General features: G+C 39.0%; 1 long non-coding RNA gene across 1 annotated transcript; it reads left to right on the forward strand.

Moving 5' to 3' along the window:
• The first annotated feature begins 209 nt into the window (after positions 1-209).
• LOC109201817 (uncharacterized) lies at positions 210-5,061 on the forward strand. The gene is made up of 3 exons (XR_002061746.2): positions 210-428; positions 798-4,637; positions 4,712-5,061. It is a non-coding gene; the product is annotated as an uncharacterized LOC109201817 (long non-coding RNA).
• Positions 5,062-16,145: the final 11,084 nt, after the last annotated feature.

Here is a 16,145-nt window from a genome sequence, read left to right on the forward strand (position 1 = left end):
TTCAAGTTATTTAGAAAATGAAAACCCATACTTTGTTTCAGGCGAGAAGTGCATTCAAATGCATGTAATAGGAAGAAACGCAATGTCTTGGCGAAATAAAGCGATTTTCATTATGTAACCCTGGTAAGATTTACAGCAATCAGGAGTACAGGGTTCTTTGAATGCATCGTAGTTCTTGTCTTATAGTTTAATTTCCGGGCTGCCCTTAAGGCATCACCTGCAGCTCGGTGCGCGTGAGGGTGTGGTGTAGAGGAACAAAGACGGCAAGGAAAAACTCCATGCTGCCGCGAAGCACAGTTTTCCAGTTAAAAGGAGAAAAAAGAAGTTCAATTAACATTTGTGAGAGAGCTGCCGTTAGCGGTGAACCACAGACGGGTACCTACCTCGAAGGAGTCGGAGTGTGTCTTCGAACTTTTTGAACTATTCTGGTGAGTTAGCCTAGCTCACTTAGCACCGCTATTGCAGTTCAGTGCACTAAAAAAAAAATAACTAACCAGTCAGAATAGTAGTAAGTGTTGTTTAAGGATGTTTAAGATGTATTCATATTGCCATGTTGTGACAGGTTTTGTTTATTATGAGTGTTTAGTGTTTTTTCCTTTCTTGGGCCTGCTAGTTCAGCCGCGGCCAGCTAAGTGGTTATGCGCAGTTCATGTGCTGTAAATGTGCTGTAGCTGTAACTGCGGGTGATGCACAGTAATGCCAGTGTATTTATTTTAATATCTGAAAATAACCAAGGACATTAGGAATAAGTACTTTTAAGGAATGTGGACATCTAACATTCTGCATGTTGTGTGCAGACTGGTTTTTTTTTGAGGGACAATTCCATGGGTGCTGCATAAGGAGCTGCCATTGCAGATCTAGGACACTGTTGCTGCTGTGGAGGCCTTCTGTGTGTCAGGACGCGACTCGTTGATGCCTGCCGTACCAGGAGGGCGGTAGGAAAAAACAAAAGGAAGTCCACCTGAGAGATACTTTACCATTTTCTTTTGCTACTTTTTTCTTCGCCTGGAACTCAGGTTGTTTTTTGTTCTCAAACCCAAATAGACTGGTAACTAAATGAAACTGATATCATAAAAACTGATGGTTGACAACCAGTAAAAGTCTAGTGGTACCACATTTTCTTTTCTTTGGGGGTGTTGAAATATTGTGTTTTCTTTCCTTGTCTTACATCTGTTTTGATTGTTTCAATTATTCTTGTGATGCATTTGAGATGTTTACTGCATTTGAAGGTATCCCTATGTTGAGGATGAGCAAAGGGAACTGATCCAAGGAAAATATATATATAAAGCAAGCCTTGTTTCACCAACCTGTGGTCGTGCGTGTTATGTGGGTTGGAAGTCTTATTGCTCTTACAGAGTTGCTACCGCCAATCTCCTTCCCAAACCTAGATTCAGATATTGTAGACATTGCACTTGGGCGAGCAGTATAGATCATCTCTTTATAGATAGAGGGACACAAGTCCAGGTTACAATTAACTTCATAAACACAGCTGTAACTTTTGATAGAAGACTCGGACACACATATTTAAGGCTTTGCCTTATAGAATTCAGCATTTCCATGCTGGGGAAATAGGTTTTGCAGCTGTTTGAGCTAAGATTTTCAAGTTATTTACAAAATGAAAACCCATACTTTGTTTCAGGCGAGAAGTCCATTCAAATGCATGTAATCCTGTTGTATACTTTATGTAAAAAGCGTGATAAGTCCTTTGAAAATAATTTGTAAAATTCAGAAGTCAACCCGTCATTCCTTGGACTCTTATTAAGTTTCATTTCATTAATAGCACCTTCAATATCTAGTGTTGTGATGGGGGCATCGCACATAGTTTTATTATTGTCACTAATTGTTTTAATATTACCTAAGGAATTATAGAATTTTTCCATGGCATCTGTAGAAAGATTAGATTTATATAAATTCTTATAAAAGAGTTCACAAGTCTTGGAAATCACTTGAGGGTCTTGTGTGATGACCCCATATGAACAAAGTTTAGTCATGCTGCCAAGTGTATTGTGATGTTTTTCTAATTTGAAAAAATAGCAAGAGTTTTGTTCTCCCTCTTCAAGCCACTTCCTTCTTGACCGCACAAAGGCACATTTTGCCTTGTAAATATATATATTATCTAATTTTAATTGTAGAATTTGAAGTCTGTTCCAGTTATCTTCAGATAAATTATGAGGTGATCTAGACAAAGCGATAATTTCAGAAATTATTTCCGACTCTTCTTATTTTCTATTTTTAACTATTTCAGCTCCTCTTTTCATTAAAACGGACCTCAATTCAAATTTCATGAACTCCCAATTTTTACAAAAAGCTATATCAATACATGCCTTATCCCAATACTCATCTATTTTTCTTTTAATTTCCTTTACCAAAGAATCATTCAGTAGAAGAGAATTATTTAATTTCCAATATGAATTCACTCTTTTAGACAGATTACTGGCATACAAACATAGCTCCAAAAAAATTGTTTTATGATCTGTGAAGGGTGTTGGCAACATTTTTGATGTAGAAACATATTCGGATAAAGGATCAGAAATTAACCAATAATCAATACGAGACTGTAATGAACCTGATCTATTTTTCCATGAAAATTCCTTAATTGTTGGATTTTTGAATCTCCAGATATCAATTAGGTTTCTTTCATTTATAAAATCCAACATATAATTACTACTTTCCTGACTTTTACTTGGCCATCTATCTATCATATTATTGAGTGAATGATTCCAGTCTCCTCCTAATATAATCTTTAGATTAGCAAATTTACTTATTAAAGACTCATTTTTTTCATTTACTACAAGTATAAGGTCAATATTCTCCTGTTTGTTATTATAGCCATAAATGGTTCCCAGTAAGGGGGTCTGACCATTAAAAAAAAAAATAACCAGCAAAATAAAATGTCCTTGTGGATCAGTTTCTGAAGATATAATTTTTCCATTAAATTTATGCTTCAAAATCAGAGTTCCCACTGAATGGTTTGTGCCATGAGACATCCATAAATCTTCGTCCAATTGGGATTTCCAGAAGTTAGCATCCTTAGGTTCAGGATGGGATTCTTGTAAGAGACAAAAGTCAGTATTCAAACTTTTAGCATATAAAAACAGAGCTTTCCTTTTGGTATTGTCCCTTAGTCCTCGAGCGTTAAAAGAAATAAAGGATAAAGATGAAATTTTGAAAAGTAAATTAACTTTTTACCCTGAGAAGAGTGTGTAAGCTTCAGAGAGAGCAGAACTACTCTGTCTAAAAAAGTGCTTCACAAAACGTTTTAGCAGCAACAGCATACTATAAGTCTTTGGAACAATAAGGAAAAGAGACCTTGAGGTATATCCGCAAACAGGACTGCAAGAGATTTCAGTGAATTTCTTTTCTGTTCACGAAAGCACAGGCTCCGATGAAGTAGGCAATTTTCCCCTCCTTACGTGCTTTCTCCACCTGAGGCCATAGCTGGTTGCGTCTCTCTCTGTCCTCAGGAGAGAGATCTTCTTTGAAATGGAGCTTCCTTGTCTTCAGGTAGTCAGATCGCTTCGCCGCCTTCCAGATGACGTCTCAAAAGTGTCTCATGGTAAATTGCAAGATTATGGCGTGGTGCAGTGGCGCAGAAGAGGACTCACATCGTTGACCGAGCCTGTGGACTGAATCAAGTACCTCCGGGAACTTTTCACGGTGGTCAGGATCCATGTTTTGGCAAATTTCAATAACCTTACTGCGTACGTAGTCGCAGGTTCCATCTTCTTTTATATCGAGACAACTCCGACACCTTGTTTTCCAGTGTTTGAATTTTCTCTTCTGCTTTATTCACCCTTACTTCAGTACGAGACACCTTTCCTTTTAGCTCCCTGAGATCTTCTGAGATAAAGTTAATAGTAACCTACAGGTCGCTAATACTCTTCTCAATGTTAGCTCCTTGCTCTTCGATAGCCATCCTGAGCATCGTAATAATGCTTTCCGCTGTGTCAGTTTTCATCACTCTTTTCTTACCAGAAGGTTTTGACGGGGAGGAAGTAGGAGTGATAAGAGCTCTCTTATTTGAGCCCAGTTTTTTTGCCATCACATACAGCTAGAAGTGTGTACCTTAGAGTTCGCTTTGCTGCTTTTAAAGGAGTTTTTAGACACAGCGAGTTCTGTAGCAGACTGTTCACAGCGCCGCCATATTGGCCCCCTGGCTGCTGGCATCATCTAGCACAAAGGATAGGGGCTGCTGACATCATCCAGGGCAGAGGAATGCAGCTGTCTGTCTAAAAGTGCTAGCTTGTGACAGCTAAGACGCCACTTAGAGACAAAACATCCAGAGCACAAAGACAAATCAGTGGACTTTTTCAGACAAAAACTTCTAAATTGTCGTGGTCAACAGTGTCTCTTTACTAAAGCTGAATCTGTTTTGGCAAACTAGCAGCCACACTTTGTAATTAGTGTCAGCTGTGCTTCCCAGGTGTTTGTCCTCTGCCCTGTTCCCCACCTGTATTTAGTGTCTACAGGTGGAGTGCCTGGGAGTTTCCACCTGTGGCTGCTGGCCCCCTCTCCTCCCCTTTGGGGTGGAGTCTTCCACATCCCACCTGGACCTCGTTGCATGCAATCAGCAGGAGGGCTTCTTAAACCCTGAGCAGTCTACCATGCCTCGACAGTTTGTTGTGCGCCATCCGGCGGTAACTTTATCTCTAGTTTTCTTAAACTCTCGATCGTGTGTTTTCCTGGTGTAACCTGTTCTCTTTGTGTACAGAGGTTGACATGGCTCATACTGCCCGGAGTGTTTCCACCTGCCTGTCCTGGCACTTATCAGCTACTGCTCCTGCTCGGTTGCTTGCCCCCGGCCTGCCTCGACTCCCCTGGACCACCCCTCCTCAGTGCACTCTGTATCGGGCCTGTTAAGTAAGGACAATTAACTCTCTTCAGTCATTCCCTTCAGTCAATAACTTTTACCCTCCCGTTAATTATTTTTCCTCCGTCTACTTACACACTGTGGAATTACAGGGATTATTTTACATAACCATCATCTTATCATTGCATTAATTATCATTTCATCAAAGTGTTTATTGAAGTTGCTGGCATTATGTTATAATTTATATTATAGGGGTTATCATAATCAAATATTAACATGTTTATTATAGGTGCAGTTATAACTACTTTAAAATGATTGAGTTAAATATATATATATATCATAACTCATATGCTGAGTATATTGTTACAGTAAAATAGTAGCTGAGCAAAGGCCTGAATGTATTCAGCTTCTTGTGGTATTTGAGTTTGCTTAGTTACAGGTGAGGGAAGGATGTCCAGCCCATGGTGACCTCAAAGGTCTTAGATCATCACCATATTCTTAAGAGGATGCCAGAAAGAGGAACCTCTATGTTGCAGTTAATTCTTAAAATACATGAATGTTCTGTACATGCAAATTATGTGCTTGTAAACGCAAGAAGGGGCGTTACAATACCCTGATGTTATAAAAGCAATCTAGAGTGTATTTTGGGTAGAGATGTACAACTGTTTGGCAGTTTACACCTCTCCACGCTGCGTGTATTCATTAAAAATCAATTGTTTGATTGACCTCTTCTGGACCATCATTGTTTTACTCTCATCCTCAATTTCGAACCCGTAACATTTGGTGCATTGGCCGAGGGTTGAGGGAGAAAAGTTGGAGGTTGAGACTGAGAGGGTCCAAGGTGCTCAAACAGGCAGACACGAGTCAGTGGTCAAAGTGAGTGGACATAAGCCGGCTTATTCAAAGGTAAGGCACTACCTGTTGAATTATTTCCAAACAGTGCTGAATTGGTTCTGACAAAATTGAAAGTCTACTCACTGAAAATTACTGGTAAAGGTCTGTTTTGATTTTGGTGAAAATCTCATGAGAATTGAAGTTGAAGTAATGATAATGTAAGGTTAAGTGACAGTACTGATTAAAGGAAAAGCAGTTGGACTGCTACGAGGATTTAAATGCAGTTGGACTGCTAAGGAAAGAGAATTTAAAGTAGTTGGACTACTGAATTTAGGATATAGGTCATTTGAAATCTGTATATGGTCATACAGTTATAATTGAATATAAAGCTGGGCTTGGACATCAATACAGTCGGTTTTGTGGTTTCATAGGATGTCTTTAAAATACAAGTAAACTTTTCTAGAACGGAACTGTGCAGGGTTCGTACGGGTGCTTGAAATCCTTGAAAATGCTTGAATTTTAATGTTGTCTTTTCAAGGTTGGGAAAGTGCTTGAATTTCAGATGTGGTGCTTGAAAGTGCTTGAAAATGTAACTGTATTTCATTCACCACAAATAACTATCTGATTAAATAGTTTTCTTATCAGATAGAGAAATAAAAATGAGTCGCAAAATGTAAAAGCAAAATTTCCCTGCCTGGGCTTCCTTGCGTCTGTTTCAACGTGTGTCCCCGCCCTCCCTCGGCCAGTCGGGGATGAGTGCGCTAACATATCTGTAGGTTGCTGTTTAAATGAGTGTATGATGGAAAACGACAGTGGCGGAGTTTGCGCTCTCCAGTCGCATGATAGGTGAGTGCTAGTAAATAATTTTCCAGTATGCGTACGTTACGCATGCAATTTTTTAAAATTATGATTATTATTTTGCTAGCTATCAAACTCGCTGGAGAAATGATTGAAATGCACTGAGTGTGATGCAGTATGGCAGCGCTATTATGGAATATGCTGTGAACTTAGCTAACATTACTTAGCAGTGATATGAGTTAATTTATTCAAGTGAAAGCTTTAAACATTAGCCCGATACGTAACTAGCCAACTTAAGGCTTTCTGATTAACCCTCTGGGGTCGACGGACCCAGAGTCTCCATTTCAACTTGGGTCGAACGTGCAGACTTCAAGCTATATACCAGTGTTTAAACTGTGTTGATAGGCCACGTAAAACCGGTGTTTTTTGTTTTTAATAAAACAGTGGCGTTTACTCCGGGAAGAAACGGTAAAAAACGGCGTTTTCTATGGAGAGCGCTAGCAAAGACGCTTTGCTTGTGAGTGAAAAAAGAAAAAGAAAAAAGACTCCTTTCCTATTGGTGGAAAAATGTACCATGTCGACCAATCAAAAAATGATATGGCAACATGTGCAATTTGGTCGTTTGGGAAGAGGGGGAAGTTTTAGGAGTGACCGGCGAAAGAGAGAGAGCGAGTGAGCGAAAGACAGAGAGAGAGTTTTGATACGTGAGAGATTTGTGACGTTTGCCGTGTTTGGAGTCTCAAGTTAGTGTGTTGTCTTGTGTAGTTAGTGTGTAGTTTTTGTTTTGTGTGTCAGTTCTACTAGTGAATGTCACAGTTGCTGCAAAAAAGCCACCAAAGGCAGATTGCAGTGTAAACGCTGAGTGACACACCTGCTGTTCTCATCTGTGTTATAGTGGACACAAACTATTTTTTGGAGTTGCATAAATAATTTGTGTGCCTTCTTATTTGACGTAGAGCACCTGATTGTTCTGTAAATAGTTTTAGATGGTTATATAAAAAACGTCTGAGCCTTGGCTGCATTTTTTTTTTTAGGTAAATAGTACCATATAACTTTGTTGTTTGCAAAACTTGTGCATATTTTTAAAAAAAAATGTACAATTTGCATTTCAAGTTATGAAAATGATTCCTTAAACATGCTTGTGGTTTTTACAGTCAAAAATATCACTTTTTACTCGTATTTTAAATTATGTCTGAATTTAGATAAATTGTGCTGAAATAAAGGTTAAAGGTAAAGGTAAAGGTGAAATATAGAGGCCAAATCAAAAGTAGTCAAAAACGACCAATTATACCCTGGACACCAGAGGGTTAAAGGCTAAAAGCAAAGTTGTCACCAAGTACTGTTTATATTTGTGTGTATTGCTGCAGCTTTTTTGAGCATTAACTTGGTGCCTTTGGGTGAAACAATGGTAATATGAGGGACCGATCCATATGGTCACAAAGAATAGCCACTTGTTTCTGTGCTACCAAAGTTCCCCGGCTTTCATTCAAAATGTGTTTATCGTCAGCACCTACACATTAAACTACTTAAACATTATAAATGTCTTCAAGTTCACACTGAGGCCTGTGGGACACTATCAGCCACTCAGACAGTACACACATTTATGTGTATTTGTATATGAATATTTCATACTTTAAGGCTGCCTGTTTATTTAAGGGAGATGAACAAAATACATTGGAATTGTACATAATAATATCACGGAAAAGCTTGAAAAGGGACCTTGAAAGTGCTTAAAAAGTGCTTGAATTTGACCCTGAAAAAGACGTACGAACCCTGACTGTGGGAAGTTCTAAGAAAGTGCATTGTCGGAAGGTGACGCTTCCAATTTGTCGGTGACGATCGACATCTTCCTCTGGGAGGGATAGTTCACTTGGCAAGTGTGGAGAACAACGACGCTCCTAAATAGCTACTGATTGGATCAGTTTACCGTTTGGAACGGTGTTTGCACTTTGTTTGGGTAATAAAGGTTGGACCTTGGGCGTTGGACGCTTTTAAATTGACTTAGGAACTTTAGCAATTAGACCAGACACAGGTTGGACCTGATACTGGGTCATTGATTATCAAAAACTTGGAGTTTGTCCCTTGGAGGGTTAATTCAAATTTTGTCTAAATTATGTAGGTTGTGCAATTTAAGGCCTTGTAAATATTATTTAATTTATCAGACGTCTCTGTGTTATAATTTTTATGTTTGTATATAGGCTCTGTCTGCCACGGGCACTGCAGCAGGCTGGTTATTTTGAGAGTGTGTCTGTGTTTATGTAAATGAGATGCCTGTGACTTATTTAGAGTGACATTTCCTGTTTACTAATGAGTAACTAATGACTGACTGCAGAGACTGGGTTAAGGACGACTTATATTGGTGTTTTAAGGGAAGAATTGCTTTTATTTCTACTTTGTTGGCATTATGGTTGTTAAATACGATGACTACTTTATGATACATGTCTGTCTCATTTTGCATGTGTGCGAGTGGCTTTCAAATGTAGTTTTGTAATGTAACCTGTACACTCCATGGAGGAAACAGACCATGGAGTTTTGGAAGAAGATAGCAGAGATATGACTGGCTTTACGTTTAGTCTTGTGTTGACTCCAATAACGGATGGTCAGACAGGGCTGGTTGAAACAGAGGTGCGTGTTTGCTGTGAAATAGGGGCCACTGACCATGACTCAAAACACAAAGGCTGTGAGATTAAAAATTACTGTGAGTAACGGTTTGACTTTTGACTAGGGAAATAATATGCTTACTTTGGGTCTATGAAGATATTTGACCTTCAGTGATGTTATGAGAGGTTTCAGTTTTCTTCTTCTTTTTTCTTTTGACTTGCTCTTTCTGATCATGGAAGGCATGTCCAAAATACTCGTATGAAAGCGTATTTTGTGTGATTTTAACTGTGTGAATGCTGTCAGTATTTGATTTGAGTGACTGGGTGATTTGTCTGAGTAAGTGAAAAGGGGAAGTTTGAGAGAGAGAAAGGCAGTGCGTGTGAGACGATTTATGGCGTCTGAAAGAGGTTAGAGCATTTAAAAGGTGTGTATGGAATAAAGGAGTGTGAAATATATTTCTTGTGTGATGAAAAGTAGGATGTGCTAAAGTTTGAAAGTGCTTTTAATTCAAGAAAACAAAAAACAAAGGAGTTAGATTAGTTTGAGGAACAGGAAATATGGCTCTGTGTACCGAGGCTGCTGCAACAGGAAGTGTGTGTGTGTCTGGGACAGGAAATGCATGCCCATAAAAGGAACTGAGTGTGTACAGAAAGAACACAGAGAGATAGAGGAGTTAACTCTAGGCACATGAAGCAAATGAAGCCTTTAAGGAAAAATGCATATATTACTAATTATATGGTTTAGTGTGTCAATACAGGTGGGCGTCTTTCAACTTTGCAACTTTGAGTTCAGCAGCAGAAAAGTAGATTAAAAGAATTGGGAGAATAAGCCAGTTTTTGGCTCGAAATTGTGCGGCTGGATCTCTCACTTTGTCCCTGAAGCGGAGAAGAAGTTCAAAGGACAGTCAATCGCCTGATGAAGATCGATAGAACATCGTGGACGTGAAGAAGTAACGGAAGCTAAAAGACAGTGCACGCGAAAGCAGTAACACTGACAACGACTGATGAGTCCAGCAGCATGGAAGAAAGCACGTGATGCAACATGCATGCTGGTGAAGAACAGCGTGATATGTCTGCTTGAAGGCACTGACTGTCATATTTGCCAAGCTTGGAGCAATCTTGGAAGAAAAGACTGAAAAGATGAATGGAGAAGAAAACAGAGCAAATGAAAATAAGACTGAAGGAAGAGGAAATACTGAAAGATCAAAACAGAGAAGAAACCGACTGTGTTTGCTGGGGCTCTGAAGCCCGAACAGGACACTGTGAATGGAAAAGGACCAGTGAGAGATGAAGCTGGACGAGTTTGACTGCGAGAAGATAGGAGATGATTGGGTTGAAATTGAACCCTGAACCCATGAATTGTTTAGGGATGTCCACCATATCACAACAAAGAGGTAAACAATACAAAAGGTAAAGATAATCAAAATAACTGACAATTATATTAATGAATAGAAAACACACATATACCAATTGTTACATGTGAGATTATTTTTGAAACGAATCAGAAGTGAGATAGTTTGAATCTAGAGCTCAGTGAAAAGATGCATAAATTAAATATGAATACATGAAAATGCAATGAATATATAAGGATGCAATGAAGAAAACAGCTTACACTGCATTTACATGACCACATAACGCAAGGAAGAACACGCTTACATACATGGCATAATTGGTATTTTTGACTAGAAAAGAGAAATGGGTCGTTTAGGCGTCCGTGATAATAATGAAAATGTTTTAGTTTGTTATTTTTAGGGGCAAGCAGACCTGGACCAATTCTTCAGATCCAGGAGTCGGATGAAACTACAGGTTAACATGAATGGATATGTTAAGGCAAGTTTCTGGTTGAATTGTTTACAGTGTCCAGGAACCTGACAGCAAGCCCTAACTGGTGGTGGAAGACCAGCAGGGCTGTGATTTAAGGTGGGGAAGTAAAATTTGGGTTAGTGATTGGGGGACGGAGAAAACTGACTCTTTAACTGGAGAATGGGAAAGTGTCTGTGAGACTGTGAAGCCATATATGCAAAATAGCACACACAAACATACGCAATGAAGATCGGCTTGCTACTTGTATGAGTGATAGAATGGTGTGAATGTTGAATAAACTGATTAAACTAGTTTAAAAGGGTGACTTAGCAGTGCTTTTGCACTGAGTGATCAAAACAAGTGATTAGTATAGAAAGAAAATGAAAATAATTGAATAGTGGCATGAGGTTTAAAAAAGTATTTCTTTTGCCAAGTTAAATTGTTGAGATATGGCTGAGTATGGAAAAGTTTGAGAGCTCGTGTGAATGTGGACAGAGGAGCTTGCTGTGTGGGTGTGATTGAGGCCTTAAAGGAGGGGTAGATTGTTCAGAGGTGCAAATTTGATTAGGAGGTTTATAAATTAGTGTTGACACATTGTTGTAAGATCTTAGGCTGAATCTGAGTATGGTAAAGTGCCTAAAGGGGGATATTGTTGTGTACGAAACGGTGCAGCTTTTGGCGAGGTTTTCAGTGTGTCGAACGGGTGAAATTTCAGATTGTTGAAGATTTTTGGGGTTGTTGTTTTATTTTTAATAGAGGGAGTTTTGATAAACATGGACATGTCTAAAAGGGCCCATAGTTTTTATAACAGTGCACTTAGAAAAAACCTGTCAGGTGATTTTGTTTTGTACTTTGATGAGCTAATAATCAGCTCTCTTTTTTCATTTTTGTTCCTCTTTTTTCATTTTTGTTCTAAGCAGGCCTGGAAGAGAGTGAACGGACGGCGTTGACAAAATTACCAAGTACGAAAATCAGGTGGGCATTACAGAATTATAATTGATTACAATCAGAGACTGATTGGCGGCAAGTCTCTGTCTAAAAATGGATTGATCGATTCAATCCAGTCAAAACTATAGAGAACTATTTTCCTAAAAGGAAAACGAAATAAAACAAATGATTGAGCTCATTTTGCTGATGTGGAGCATCTGATGACGTGCGCAGAGGGCTGCAGATCAGCAAAAATATCACGTGTGAATGCATGGGAGTGAATGTGAGTGATGGGACCAAGAGGGGAAATAAATAACAGGTTGACAAACAGGACAACTGGGAGACTTAAATCTGGGGATGCTGATTTTGGGATATTGATGTGTGCGTTGAGAAAATTATTTACTGGGGTTGGATTATGTTATTACATTATAGAATGCTAAATGCTAAAAGGGAAACATTGATGTAACTTAAGTTACCATGAACGGAGGGGACACATGATCAATAACTGTTCTGTGTAAGTTTATTTTGGGTTATAACACAGGTTGGATCATCAGTGGAGAAAGTGAGTATAAAAGGTGATGTTCTGGTTAACACACAGGCTTTTGTTTATAGGACGTTTCAAGGATGCAGGCTGTGGATGGAGCCAAGAAAGGATTTGACATGATGATTAATTTGATTTCATTCCTTAAATACAGGTTTGAAGCTCCGGAGCATTTATACATAATATGATAGGACTAAACTCTTCTTTTAATTCCCTAACCTAAGTGAAGGATTTTGAGTTTGTAACACATGAGATGTGTCACAAAAAGGGGGGTGTTAATATATGCGATTAGCTACATGAAAGGTGCTCTTTTAGGGTTACTAAGCAAATGTCTACGTGACCTTTCTGAGTTCTGAGAATAACTCTGTTAAGTGGACAGGAAACACGTCGAGACAGCAATATAGGGCAAATATGTTTGAGCTTGTAATTAAATGTGGGGCTTGAAAAGAGGAAGCAAATTTGGTACAGGACGTACTTGAGATGATCAGAAGTAAATGGGGTAAAAGGGGGTGTAGCATCAGGGCAGTTCACAGCCTGGCGTAAACGCAAGGTGCTGTCACACAGCTTAAGTTATTTGGGTGATTTATTTTATGACAAAATAATAAGGAAATATTGAAAATATACAACACGTTGAGGAGATCTCTTTTGTTATATGCCTCTCTGGAGCTTCTCTCCTGATGCTACTCCACCAAAAGAAGTTCATTCATAGAGACTATGTCAGCTCCCAAACAGACAACAACAAACCAAGACTAGCAAAAAAGAATCTGAATATAAATAATAACAAATAAAGAACAATACAGAATCTAAATCTGAACCAAAGAACAAAATAGTGAAATGTGGATTATTGGGTTTTTCTCTGTATATATGAAGTATTTGTAATGTGTATCTGCTAATGAAGGCTTGTAGAGGCCAGTTTATACTCACAAACAAGTGCTCAGCCAGACTGAAAAACAGGAAGCTTTAGTGCACAAGGCATATTAATAAATATAGACACAAAAAGAGGAACTCCCCATATAAACAACGTTCAAAAATGTGTGAAGTATAAAGTACCGAAATAACACTATATAAGTCACAGCTGATGATTCTAATGTTAGAGAGCTCTTGCAACTGGCGTCTGAGCTGTGCAGAGGTCTCTCTTAAGACAGGTACTTATGTAGGTTAGCATGAGGTGGAGTTAATTTTATACACAATGCATAACTGTGCTGGTTTAGAGTTGATGTTCCGTCCAAAAGGGTTTTAAGCTTCACTGGTGAGAGTGTCCAGGTGATACATGTTGAGGGAAGATGAGAACATAGCAGGTGAATTGCATGCACGCTTACAAACACACATGATTTAAATATAGGCCAGGCCAAAGGCCTGGACTTGATGCAGCTTTCAACTTTACAGCTCCTAACTTGCAGGAATGGCGGGGAGTGTAATGAATGAATGCAAAACATGCTTACAGACACAATCATGACAGGGGTTTATTTTACAGGGTAAAGGTGGACCACAGGTTGCTTTGTTTCTGCTTAGCAACTACTGAGGTAAAAGGTGTTAAAGATAAATATGCAATAAGTGAACAGGAAATGTGTGAGGGTGAGCCGGGTGAAACAAAATGTTGTAGATAATGGAAACTTGTCTAACGGGCATTAACAGTAACCTTGGCATGTTATGTATATGCTTGAAGCCAAAAGAGGCGTAAAACCAGATAGAAAACTTTGAAGTGTGCTTTTTAGCGGAGATTTAGGCTGACATGGGGATGGTGTGCATTTTACTTGGGTTGTGTTTAATAAGACTAAAAGCGTTGCTCACACACATAAAGAGTATTGAGATTAAATAAAGTTAATATAATGGATAGAGCCCAGAACAGGATAATACATAAGTAAAATCAAATGTAATGTTTGATTTCACTTTTATTGGGAAACAATCAGGCTAGAAATGTGAGTAACCTATGTTTAAACTGTGAAAACACTCTCCACATACATTAAAACTGTGCAACTCTGAGTGGGCAATGTAATGAAGCAACTGTTACATATTTGCATTAAACTAGCCAACATAGACTCACCACAAAATGATGTAGGATGTTGCCCTGCAGCGGGGGCAGAAAATCATTTGCAAACCAGGGATCTTATGTTGATTATCATATCCTTACTTATGTATACACACACACAGAAGGGAAAAATTTCAAAACAAAACAAAAAACAACTTCGCTTAACCTGTCAAGCACAGGAGCAAAATAAAAATCTCTTTGGGCTCTGTTAAAATTTCTTTAGTAAAAGTGTAAAAGGCCAAACCTAAGAGGTTGGGCAAACAGGAAAGTTCCTCGAGTATCAGGAGTTAATAGTCAGGAAACATTTCTCACATTAACGCATTATATGTGGCAAATTATTGACTAATAGATGCAGATAGACATATAAGTGCACATACATCCAGATGTGCATTTAGACATTAAAAGTGTAGAGGCATGTACACACAGATTGGCAAACCGGTACAGAGTCTAGCTGAAGAGCTTAACAAAGTAGACGTGGCAGTAGGGTTTGTGATTTTGCCTGATATGATATTGTGAACCAACTTTGAATAATGACAGGAACCTGAGATGAACACAGTAGGTTAGTAAGGTGTAGCAGAGAGAGGTTGTTTGTTTTTATCCCTTACAGGAGAAGATTTCCACTAGAGAGGGACCCAGAAAAGGAGCAGAGACCACTTAAGCATGAAGTGTTTTCAAGTGGGAGCTGGTGTTTTATTGCTGGACCACCTAGAGGACATGAGGTGGTTGTCGGATTTGCTGAGTCAGGGGGCGGCAAGAGAGGGTCAGAGCGAAGGTAGTGGACCTGGGAATGGTGTAGTGACGTCTTTGGAAGACGTCAAAAGGGGGAATTGTGGAATTACAGGGATTATTTTACATAACCATCATCTTATCATTGCATTAATTATCATTTCATCAAAGTGTTTATTGAAGTTGCTGGCATTATGTTATAATTTATATTATAGGGGTTATCATAATCAAATATTAACATGTTTATTATAGGTGCAGTTATAACTACTTTAAAATGATTGAGTTAAATATATATATATATCATAACTCATATGCTGAGTATATTGTTACAGTAAAATAGTAGCTGAGCAAAGGCCTGAATGTATTCAGCTTCTTGTGGTATTTGAGTTTGCTTAGTTACAGGTGACGGAAGGATGTCCAGCCCATGGTGACCTCAAAGGTCTTAGATCATCACCATATTCTTAAGAGGATGCCAGAAAGAGGAACCTCTATGTTGCAGTTAATTCTTAAAATACATGAATGTTCTGTACATGCAAATTATGTGCTTGTAAACGCAAGAAGGGGCGTTACAATACCCTGATGTTATAAAAGCAATCTAGAGTGTATTTTGGGTAGAGATGTACAACTGTTTGGCAGTTTACACCTCTCCACGCTGCGTGTATTCATTAAAAATCAATTGTTTGATTGACCTCTTCTGGACCATCATTGTTTTACTCTCATCCTCAATTTCGAACCCGTAACAACACCCTCCACGGTTCCTCCGTCCCCATTGGTTTCCCCTCGTTGTCCCCCGCACCTGTCGGCAGCTTGTCCCTCACCATCCCTCACAAGCCTTTCCCTCTTTCGTGGTGTCCCCAAGTAAAATAAAGTTTAACCTGAATCACTCACCTGTGAGTCTGCATTTGAGTCCTTTCCCTGGGTAAAACCATCGGGTTATGACAGAAAGAACTGGCCAGGAAATGGACTGAGCAGATCAAACTCAGTAAATGTGGTTGGCACAAGAAGTACACTGGCTTCCGCCACACGCCTTCCCCAATGATGCCGCTAAAATCTCTCACTTTGTGGGTTTGTTGTGGG

This window comes from Oreochromis niloticus, linkage group LG4 (assembly GCF_001858045.2).
Source record: "Oreochromis niloticus isolate F11D_XX linkage group LG4, O_niloticus_UMD_NMBU, whole genome shotgun sequence".
NCBI classification, from domain to species: Eukaryota; Metazoa; Chordata; class Actinopteri; order Cichliformes; family Cichlidae; genus Oreochromis; species Oreochromis niloticus.